Source organism: Vidua macroura, chromosome 5, assembly GCF_024509145.1.
Source record: "Vidua macroura isolate BioBank_ID:100142 chromosome 5, ASM2450914v1, whole genome shotgun sequence".
NCBI lineage: Eukaryota > Metazoa > Chordata > Aves > Passeriformes > Viduidae > Vidua > Vidua macroura.
In genome coordinates this window covers 31,213,728-31,225,814 of record NC_071575.1, presented here as the reverse complement: position 1 = coordinate 31,225,814, position 12,087 = coordinate 31,213,728, and the positions used below count along the sequence as shown (strand labels likewise).

The window sequence follows — 12,087 nt, the reverse complement described above, 5'->3', positions numbered from 1 at the left end:
ATATTAGCTAGTTTCTGTCTGGCAGTTTTCTGTTATCTACACAAGGCTTCTCCTTTGGCTCTCTGTTATCTTACACAAGGCTTCTCCTTTGATTTTCTGTTGTCTACACAAGGCTTCTCCTTTCTGTCTTGATGAACAAAGAGTCTTTTCTAACTTATCACAATCCCCCCTTTTCTTTTTCTTTATTTTGTTCATCAAACTTTTTTAGTTATTTTAACAGTGTTATAAAATGGGGGTTTTAACATCAAAACAAAGCTAACAATGTTCTGTAATCTGGGGGTTAGGTATGCTCCCTCTACTAGCTTCTAAAGGGTGTTAAATCGAGAATCTTCGCTAGTGGGTATTATTGTCTGGTTATCACTAGTTGAATTTTCTATTCCTGAGTTACTTTGATTACTGATTATTTCAACATAACCTGGCTCTCTATTTTTGGCTATTACTGGGTTAGGGCCTACTGGCCAGGTATCTGGTGGGATAGGCTCCTTCTTACTGGGTTTTATGTACCGAAAACCCCATGTTCATCCTACTGTCCATCTTGGATCTGATGGTTTAGTTACATTCAGATACACAAATTGACAATTCCCTTGATTGACTATACCGCCCGACCAGTCCTTCTGTGGAGCTTTACAGCCGTGGGGTCCCTAAGAAACAGTAAGCCATTGATCTCCTTCTACTGACCAATCTGATGCTATTGTTTCACAGCCCCAATACCCACAGAAGTATTCCCCAGGGTAATTGCAATATCCCTTTCCTGGATTTGATGCTGGACACATTGATGGGGGCCAATGTGCATAATGACGATGTAAAACCAGGAGATCTGGACAATATCTGAGTTTGAATTTCCTTCCTATCTACTCGGGTTAATATCTACTTAAAGGGTTGATGTGAAAATTGAGAATATCTTCCTGGTAATAACATAATCAGAATTACAATAACGATAACTTGCCAAGGAGGATGGAGTCCTGGTTTTGTACTTAACTCATAATTTCCTACCATTTCCCTTTTAGCTTGTTGCCCTTTTTGTCTACCTGGGGTGGTTGAGTCGGTACTTTTGGGGAGATTATCAATACCCAGTCGGTAATATTTGGAGTATCTCTGCATTATTCCACTTGGGATTGGGAAGAGCCTGGTTCTTTCCCCTCTGCCTCGCCCGCCGACTCGGGTGCTTCGAGCCGCGGGGATTACCATCTTCTCAGCAGCAGCGGTACTCTCCAGCGCATCCATTCCCTTTTCCCCTTCTAGCCTTATACTGCTCCCAGTTCTTATCTTTGACTGGGGATGAGTCACACGGGATTTCTTTCAGCTCTTTCTGACAATACCGGTTTACAATATGGGCAACAAGGGGGCAGGTTCATTCAGGTGGAAACAAAAATTCTCAGGGTTAACCCCTTTTCTGTAAACCTCCCACCACTCTTCTGATTTGAACCTTACCCACTTATTCTCCAATTCCCCTAACTCTAATACGATTCTTGTTAATCCTCGCTCTAGCTTGTAGCAGCTGGAGCAAATCCCAGTAGGTGGCTTTCCTTTGCAGCAATGGACTCACCACCGTTCTTGGCAAGTTTTACAAACAAAGCACACAAAAGGATAACAATCACAATATATTTCTTTACACACTACTCCATAATTATCAGCCAAGGGGTAAGTGTATCCTTTCTGTTCCCCTTCTGGTCTATCTGGATTACCCACACTGAGTCCATCAGTTTTTCTTCAAGGTGACCTTCAGGTTTCTGGGTTGGCTTGTTACTCTCCAATGGTCAGCTGTAGTCCTTTTGTCTATCGGATCGTAACCTGCGTCTGTGGGTCACACTAGGGGAGTACAGTGAGGCTTCCTAACAGGGCAGGATGCATACATATACTTTTATTTGTCCACATTCACTTAACTTTATTTTTCACTTACTCTCACACACAACAAAACAATTACAACAACAAGGTACCTTTTATTTTTCAACACACTTATTACACTTTTAGGTTTCCCTGGCCAGTCTCAGTGTTCTTGGATACCCCTCAATCTAGCTGTGTTGTTCCTAACTCCAGATCCTCTCAGATTTATCTTCAAACTGGCAAATTTTTTATTCAATTCTGGGTGCTCTTGAATATTAATATCTCAACCCAGCAAAACTTAATTCTGGGTGCTCTCGGAATGTTAATCCCTCAACCCAGCAGGTTTGAATCAACGCTGGATGCTCTTGGAATATTAATCCCTCAACCCAGCAGGTTTGAATCAACCCTGGATGGTCTTGGAATATTAATCCCTCAATCCAGCAGGTTTGAATCAACCCTGGATGCTCTTGGAACATTAATCCCTCAATCCAGCAGGTTTAATCAACCCTGGATGCTCTTGGAACATTAATCCCTCAATCCAGCAGGTTTGAATCAACCCTGGATGCTCTTGGAATATTAATCCCTCAATCCAGCAGGTTTAATCAACCCTGGATGCTCTTGGAACATTAATCCCTCAATCCAGCACGTTTGAATCAACCCTGGATGCTCTTGGAACATTAATCCCTCAGTCCAGCAGGTTTGAAGCAACCCTGGATGCTCTTGGAAAATTAATCCCTCAATCCAGCAGGTTTGAATCAACCCTGGATGCTCTTGGAACATTAATCCCTCAATCCAGCAGGTTTGAAGCAACCCTGGATGCTCTTGGAAAATTAATCCCTCAATCCAGCAGGTTTGAATCAACCCTGGATGCTCTTGGAACATTAATCCCTCAATCCAGCAGAATTTTTAGGGGCCCCTCCTACACATTTTACCTTTTATTTTTCCCCAATAGATTATGCCAAGAAAACCCTCTTTTTACCTTTTAATTATTTTTTTTCTAATTAATTACCTTTTATTCCCCCCCCCCCCCAAACAAGGGGTCCCACTCTTTCTCTGAGACACAGTCCCAGGGCGGGTTCTCTCACTCTTTTTATCACTAGCTTCATCTCTTTACTGGCCGCTTTTCTCGCAAAAAAGACGGAAACGCAGCATGGGAGACTACCGCTCTCGCTTAGCAGGTCTGGGGTAACTAGCCCGCCTCTCATTCACACACATTCATCCCCCCTTTATTCGCCCTGTAATGCAAAGGATCTCCCAGTGACAGCTTTTAACACTAAAGGGCAGTGCTATTGTATAACAAACACTTAACTCTTAGCCCAGCCGGGCTCGCTGGCTACTTTTGCAAGCTCTTTACCAACTAGCGATGCTTGTAAGCGGTGCTTGTAACTCCCACCTTGTACCACGCTCCCACTAGCTGCACTATCAGCTAGCGGTGTTCAAAGCAGCTCCTCAAACCGCGGCTTGTGCCCGCGTGCCCGCTGCGCTATCAGCTAGGCTGCGCCTAAAGCACTTTGCAAGCCCCGACTTAAGCCCCGTGCCGCGCTGCCCCCGCTCGCCAGGGACAGCCTGTACTACGCGTGCGCACCACCCGCTCCATCAGGTAGTGTAGCTGAACTGCCCCGCGCATGCGCTCTCCAGCACCGCCGCGCCGCGTCTCTGTATCTTAGTAAAGCCGCACCGCACTTCACACACACACACAAAGCACGCACGTCCGGATGTAACAGACACACCACACCGAAACTGGGCCACACCACACTGCAATCGGGACACAACACACTGAAATCGCGATTTCTCCCTCCCCGAGCCGCGCTATCAGCTGGGGAGGTCCTCCCGCCTTTTCCTAGTCTGGCTTCTAGTTACCCGCTGGTTATTCCCCTGGAGCTCAACATTCACCTCATTCTCACCTCATCCCCCTCCGAACCGGGGCAGAGGGACGTTGTGGTGAATGTGGAGGTAGGGGTGGAGGGGGAGGAGGTATGTAGGGTGGAGGGGTGGAATCGGGTAGGTCTGTATCCTACCTCGTCCTTTCCCGGAGGGGAAGGCATCCTAATTTTTAATCATTAGTCCTTATGGACTATCTGGAGGAATTTGGGGAAGCTTTACAGGGTTTCCCCTACCCATGGGACTAGAGGGCTTGCTTTTCCTCTGTCCCATCTTCCGGAGTGCCTTCTTACACACACGTCTATGCTTCCCTCAATTCGTGGCCCAGCCCGTCGCCGGGTGTGGGAAACGCACTACTATGAGGTCCACACTCACGTCGTCTCACAGAGACGTCTCACTCATCACACTCCGGGATCCCAACCCCAACCGAGCGGGCCCCGCTCCCTCCGAACGGAGCAACCTCAGTAGCCCTGAAGGACCACTGAAAGGTACTTACACAGTCCTGTGTCTTCGCCCGGGACTTCGTGCACAAAGATTAAGGGGTTGCCGGCTATTCTTTGCTTGCCACCGAATTTGGGTTCGTCGGTAAGGGTCCCAGGAGGAGGTCTCCTGAGCGGGGCTCGCTGCCAAGGCAGCGAGGGCGCCTCCCCGTGAGGAGCTTCCAACGGATAGCCCTTATCCGAGTCACGGCACCAGATTGTTATAAATAGAGGCGAATAATTTGTTCAGCCTTTCAAGAGTCAATCAGAAATTTATTGATTACAGCAAGCGATGGCAAGCAAACAGCGCTGGGTGCAGCCGGGGAGTCTCTGCTCCGCCTACAGCTCACACACCGTTTTCCCCCTTCCCGCAGTCTTTTTATACTTTTTTTTTTCCGGGGCCGCAGTATCTCTGGGTGTACTCTGCGCTTGTGCCCTCTGTTGCTAGGGGGTCGTCTTCTACTCTCTGGTGGTCGTTTGACGAAGGCTTCTCTCTTCTTCCTTGGTGAAAGTCCACGGCCCTGTAATGGTCTTTTCCATATAAGGTTATATGTTATATGCACCTAAGTTCTAATTACACAACCAGCTTAAGTAATCAACATATTAGCTAGTTTCTGTCTGGCAGTTTTCTGTTATCTACACAAGGCTTCTCCTTTGGCTCTCTGTTATCTTACACAAGGCTTCTCCTTTGATTTTCTGTTATCTACACAAGGCTTCTCCTTTCTGTCTTGATGAACAAAGAGTCTTTTCTAACTTATCACACGGTCTTCTTTCATGATTCCATGATCTGCACAGTCCCCCCCCAACCCCCCATTTTAATCTGGCTGCATCCACTGGTCTAGCCTTGGCATGGGCAATCCATATCTCGAATAGGTCAGCAAACCTGGGGGCCAGCAGGAGATGCAGAGCCCTTCATGCTGATGTCTGTCAGAGCCACAAGAAATAGTGGGAGTTTGCTTGCTTGAAGATTACATGGTGTTATGTGTTTGAAGATGTAGCAAGGGAAAAATACAAAATATGAAGCATAAGAGAGATTTCTGAATACTTAAAGCAGGGCTTGTTTAGTAAAAGCATCAAATATGTTTCAAAGAAAGTAATGAATGTAGCTGAAAAAAACCTCTTTGACTGTCTTTCCCTCTGTCCAAATAGACTAATTGACAGAAAGTTCTGTTTCATGTAGGTGGGTTGCTACTAAACCACTATTAGGAAGAATTAATTCTGTTGCACTTAGTAGGATAAAAAGTTCCATTTTTCTCCCTGACTTAGAAGATGCAGTGATGGTTTCTGTCCAGTGACAGGGAACAAGCAGACCTACTTCTTTGGCCCTCTCTCTGTCTTTGCTGCTGGTAATTCTTCCTTCCAACATGCTGTACTGCCTAACAATTGCATTTCTGGTGTTATGGTCTTATTTGCAATATAAGCACACCATTTTCTGCAGCGTGCTCTACAGTTCTATTGCTTTCCTGAGACATTAAGTTGGTACAGGTGTGAGGTGAGGCAAGAGGAAGCAGACTCAGTATCAAAGCTTCAGCTCTGTGCTGAGATGAGGTGGAAAAAACAAGTAGCAGGCTTGTCAACTGTGTCAGGATGTCTGAATAACAGGGATGGAAATGTGTTGTTAAAAATGATGCACTGGAGTGTTGACAAATCCCTTTTTCAATTATAGAAATAAATTTCAATTACCCTTTTACAATTTAGCTCCTGTAATGCAAACTTTTAGAAGCATACTTACTTTTACTCCATAAAGATAATTTGATGTGACATTAGTGTGGTTTGTTGGTCAAAGATAAGCAGAGCTGAATTTCTGTGAAATAAAATCATAGGACGAAAAATGAATGGAGCCATGTTCGGCATGTAGTAGTAGCTTGTGGTACAGAGTATTAGGGCCTCTGTTATGGCCCTAATCAGTTCTGAAGAAAGGAATTATAGAAGTGAACTGAAAAATTCAAAATTAAAATTGTCATTTTCTTTTTTTTTTAATCACATCTAAACTGTACATTTCTGAGCAAACAAAAGCAGTTATGACATTAATCCAACACTGCTGCTACCAATGCATCTTTATGTTGAATTTAGCAGAATTAAACATATAACCACTGAGGATTTTTTTTTAGTTTCCTTGATTTTTTCTACTCATGCTGTTCTACTGAAGGGTGTTGATTTAGTTAGGTATAATAGATTAAAATGAGTTAATACATTAAGAATTACCTATTTTAAAAGCAATAGATTTCACAAATGATAAAAAAAATTCTTTTGCAAGTAACTCATATTTTGTACTGCTTGCATTATTTCCCCTGTTAGTAAGATCATGAGACAAGGCTGTGCTTCACAAATGTCAGTAGTGAAATGGACTTCTGACTCCAGGAGGAATAAGTCTCATGCAAGAGCTGTGTTCCCAGCTGGCATTCTGGAGCAGCAGGTGTGTTCCTAAGGCAGACTGCATGGGCATGATGTGAGGAAACTCCTCATCCTTAGCAGAGGAAAAGTCTGTTTTCTTTGCATATCTAAGAAAGCATAAATTAAATTTTATGTTGGAGATGCAGATGCACTTTGTATAATGCAGGCATTTTGTCACAGTCTCTAGTATTACTGAACAGTTTTGTGAACAGCTTTAATGAAAAAAGTGCGGTGGGGCTTCAGACTGGAGCCATTTGGATTTCTGGTTTCCAGCAGTGACAAGTGTGCCTGCAGGTCTGGTTGGCCACAGTCTGGCATTAAATGGACTAATTTTCAGAAGGAGAGTGCTTAGTAATTTCTGAAAATTTTACTCCTTTAGCAGAATGCAGAAGTTAGATCCTGGAATACTGACACATCCATTTTGAGAGCAAGCCTAAAAAAAAAGGAGCTGATAAGTCACTGTCTCAGTAAATGGAGATACATCTCATTACTAGTGAATACTGCATCAGACTCAACATGCCTACAGCAAGTGAATTCCTACATCAAGAACAATTCATTCCATAAAAAGGACAGGGAACATTTGTGTTTAGAAGAATGGGTCATACAAATATATAGAGGTCCAAACCATTTTCTAGTGCTCTTTGACTTTCCCTCCTAATTTTTATTATGTAATTTTCAAGGCTATTAAGTTTGACTCAACTTGCTTTCCTTTCCTTTGCAACCACCTTTCAATTACAAAAATAAGCTGAAGTGGATAACAGCTCTGGCCTTTTGCTCCCAGCCCTCTGTTTCTACTCCCATGTGTTGTTTTAATGGAATGACTTAGGTGGTCTCAGTTCACATCCCAGCTGACTGTAGACTATATTATAAAATCACTGTGTACAGATTCTGTGGAATTGGCAGTCCTTGCTTGAAATAAATCCAGGGCTGAACAAGCATAAAGAATTAATTATTTCTTGCTTCTGGAGAGGGTCTCTTTGGGTCAGGGTTGAAAGCATTGGCAGGCCAGTGTAGGGAAGCTTCCACTCCAGCTGCCTGCATTGAAATTAGGCCGTCAATAAATAGAGGACTACAGTTTTCAGAACTGCCAACTCCTTAACCTTCATTAGCGCAAATATTTGCTCAGGGTTTTATGAATGTTGTATTTTCAGTGTGTACTGTTATATTTTGTTCCTAGAATGATCTCTTCAGGACAAAATATTAGGGAGTTATCTTTTTCTTTAGTGGACTTGCAGCAGCACAAGCAAGGTGTACAAGATTCTGCAATTTTCCCGGAGAAGTTTCTGTAAATTTCTCAAAGCTTTTCCTCTTGTCTATGGGTGTTGAGTTATATGGTAAAGAGGTAGGATGAATTTTTCCTTCATAAAATAAGCAGGAAGTCCACAGGGGCTCATAACTTGACTTTAAAAAACTGCTTTATTAAGCCACTCCTTATGGCAAAATAGGAATCCCTGCAGAGTTGGGTTAGTTTGTGGTCTTGGCAGTGTTTTCTTCTGGCTGTACCAGGTCTGGTGCAAGCACAGGTAGTCCTAGGCATAAATAACTCTGATTTTAATGAAAAATATTTATGTGGTGATAAAGGAAAAATTTCCCATTGAGCTAGTTCTGTACATAGCTAAATACCTAGACACATATGTACAGAAAAATTGTGTCTATTTTTCTAGTATTATTCCACCACAGTGACAATAGAGATGACTTTGGATAAAGCTCTCAGCACCATGCACATTGCTGGAAGTTTCTAACTGGATGCACATAAATTAAAGAAAAAAATTAGAAGTGAATATCACACAAAGAGATGCAGCAAAGAAAAAGCCCTTCTCCCCCAAAACAAAATTTTGGGTTTGGACAACAGTTCTCCCTATTTCCTGGTTGGGAATCCAGTGCAGCATCAGGTGCGGGGAAGTGTGGATCTAATACATAAGTTAGGAGTACCCATTGCAAATATATTTTTGTGGATCTCTTCTAACTCTGACTTTCATCACCCACAAGCAGAGCTTAACAACAAGCAAGGGGCACTGGAGCTCTGGCAGTGGGAGGGCATCCCCTTGCTCCCAGGAATGGGACCTGGCTGGGGTTGGATGCCAAAGTTCTCTCTATCCTTTTTTGAAGCAAAATATAGAAAGGGTTTAAATTGGTGAAAACTTACTTATATTGAAATTTCAACAAATTTTGATATTGTATTGAAGCCAAGGATTTACCCAAGCAATGGAGTATTTCACAATGGGATACAGATATCTTATTAGAGCAGTAGGGCAGTCATAGCTGGGATCACCTAATGATATAAGAAACATGGGGATTGTAAGAAGACTGGATTTTTTTCAGACTGACTTGATAGACATGGAAAACAAAGATGTTGGAAGGTAAAGCTGAACCAAGCACAATTGTTTTGTGTTTGACTAGATGCACAGAGGGAAACACTGGTTGTAGTGAGCAGGGGAATAAAGGATGATAAAATCATTATCTCCAGTGTGGAGGAAAGAAGAATGGTAATAATTGTTCTTCAGGTGATTCTATATCAGTGTCTCCTCCATGCAGGTAACTTGGTGTATTCTGTTACTTAAATTTTTTGGTAATAAAAGCACATTGCTGAGGTGACAAAAATACAGGTGACAAATGTCATCAACATGAACTTATCAGTAATACTGGATAACAAATGGCTGAGAATTTTATCATAAAAATCCTCAGAACTAATTTTCTAATGTTTAAAAAAGACATTTCACCAAGCATAACATAGCTGCTGTGCTGATAAATAGGTATCTTTGAGAAAGCAAGATCCAGCAATGCAAGACCCAGTGTAACTTTCAAACTTTAAACAAATGATCTTTAAAGTACCCTTCCAATCTATGTTACTCAATTTTATGACACCAAGAGTTACTGTAATTGGTGTTCTGATGACATGATGATAAATATGCAGGTAGACAGGTGCATAAAGTGGTTGGGCAGTGTTGGAAGAGTGTTCTCTGAATCTAGATTGCAGCTGTAATCCTAGAAGAACCTCAAAATTAATGTATATAATGAAGTCAAAAGAATGTACTGTGCTTCTTAGTCCATATTTATCTATTTTCAGAGAAGTTCAGCACTGAGCTGGCAGGAGAAAAAGGTGTCCAGACTTTTTTTTAAAATTGTTTGAAGACACTTAGCTTATGTAAGTGCTTCTAAAGTTTCCCCTGAATGAACATGGAAAAAAATATCTCAGGCTGCATGACACCAAAACTGTTCTCAAAGGACCTTGAAGCTCAAATCTCTGGCTCAGTAGTTAATTTTTTTACAAACTTTTACAGCAGATTCACCTGACACAATGATAGTTCATAGTTCAGACGGGGATATAAGGGGAGAATGGAGGATTTCTAAGTATGCATTCCCTTTCTTTACATTTTCAGGCTAGGGTGCTATGTAAAGTTCTTTCTCACTCCACTTTATTTTATTTACAAAGCAAATTCCAAAATAGCATACAAATTATTTTAAAACTCTCCCCAGCTGGCTTTTCTGTTTGAAGACTGCACAGCCTACACCTTAGATGCTGCACCTCAGACAGCCATTCCTGTCACCTTTAAATTCAGAGACAGTGACTCAGTCACAACCCTTTTCTAGCCTTTCCATCCTTAGCTGAAAAATTGGGATGTTACAAGCGTGCCATACTGTGACATTGCCACAGAAAAATTAAATTTCTTATATTTCAGTGGAATTCTCTCTTGTCCCATCACAGGGCACCACCAAGTCTGGCTCCACCTTCTTTACTTCCCCTTTACGATCAAGTGTACACATTAATGAGATCCCCCTGAGCTTTCTGTTCTTGAAGCTAAATGATCCCAGCTCTGTTAGCTTCTCCTCACAGGTCAAATGCTCCAACCCCTAAATCATATCTCTTCACTGGATTCTGGTGTGCCTGTGTTGAGCACTAGGTACATCAACAAAAAATAAACTCAAATTTCCAAGATTTTTGCTTCAAGATACTATCTCCAGGCTAAAAGAGACACTGCCATATCCTGAAAGCAAATTTGCATGGACTTGGACAAGCCAACGTTTGGAAGGAGTTGTCTCACACCCCCAGAAATTTTCCCTAAAACCTAGCAGAAAGGCCATTTGGACTTTCAGGTCTAGAACTGACTCTTAAAAATTATAGCATGTTTTCTGCTTGCTACCATTTTGTGAACAACTGTAATATTCCAGTATTTCAAGTTAAGCCTGGAAAGTAGACCTATTCCCATGGCCTTTTTTTCTCTGCACTTTAATTTTGTTCTTGTTTTCATTTCTGGTAGGCAGGTATTTTTAAATGGTTGCAAGGAAAAATGGTGTCATTTTTAGACCAAAATTCATTGGTTTATTTGAAAAAAAAGTTTAGATGGAAGTTTTTTATCATTTTTAGGAGACACATTGCAGGGATTCCTTCCCTAGTTATAGGTGATAGGTAGTGAAGGAAGTCGATCTTGGCTGGTTTCAGTGGCCTAATTGCAATCCAGTGTTATCAGTATCACACCTTGAATCTTGCAGTAGCAGAAAATAAGAGTTTCTCCAGTAGTTACAGTTCAGAGCCTTCACTCACAAGGTAAAGGCTGTTTGATTACTCCATTTTTCAGTTTATATCTACATGCTCTAGAAGCCTTATCTTCACGATTTATGTTACCACCATGGCTAGCACTCAGGTGTGAATTCTTACTCACATACTCTCCAAATACTTATTTTCATAAATAATATGTAATTCCAGCTTAAAATTTGCCATTTCAGCAAAATACTTTTGCCATCAAATTGTCTTGAGTGAAATTCATTAAAAGCATGCCTAAAAGGGGAATACAATTCATGGGCATTTACTTTAAAATACAGATGTACATTGGGCGTTAACAGCATTTTTAGAAGTATCTATTGCATTATTGCTCAGGTCTTCAATCCTATGGAATTTTATAGCTGAGAACCAACATCTGTGTAGACCATACTGGTGATGATTTGTGGTAAGAGCTGCACCATGTAATAGTAGGGTTTAGCCCTGGAAAATACCAGCAAATTACACAACTACCTCATCTTCTAAACGACACAGCAGTTATATGGTAAGTACTCAGGATCTGATTGAGCATCATTATCAGGTGAGCTGCATGTAATTATAGTGAAGCCCTACCTATGATATTCACTGGTGGAGTTGCCACATAAGTCAAATATACTTCAGAGCTCTGTACTCACTCTGTCAGTGTAAAGCATTACCATTAGTTTTTGTTATGGTTTTTCTCCCAGGATTCTCTTATTTGTTGAGTTTTCAGCTCATGTTTCCCATTGCGCCCTTATTGCAGCTGCCCAGAGGAGGGGCTCACCCCACTTCTCACATGGGAGAGTCCTGAGGGAAGGGTCAGAAACCTTCCATGCCATCCATCTTTTCTGTCCTCCACTTCCTTCAGCATCCAGGTAGTTCTAATCATTTTGTGTTCTTGGGTATCATGTGCTCCTGGCCTGCAGTCCCTGGGGACAGCAGCCAGCTGAGCCAGCAAACCTGACACCTTCAGTACTGCACTTCCAGCTTTGT

At 42.0% G+C, this 12,087-nt stretch overlaps 1 protein-coding gene across 2 annotated transcripts in view; it reads left to right on the top strand.

The window, feature by feature from the left end:
- The window catches only part of SCUBE1 (signal peptide, CUB domain and EGF like domain containing 1), a 191,003-nt gene that overhangs the window by 71,505 nt on the left and 107,411 nt on the right, over positions 1–12,087 (top strand). The window contains exons 1-2 of one of the 2 annotated variants that reach the window (XM_053978277.1): positions 4,123–4,193; positions 6,483–6,600. The exons of the other annotated variant lie outside the window; for it this stretch is intronic. The gene's annotated coding sequence lies outside the window, so the exon portion shown is untranslated. Of the gene's footprint in view, positions 1–4,122; positions 4,194–6,482; positions 6,601–12,087 lie in introns of those variants that run through there. 2 annotated transcript variants of the gene reach the window in all.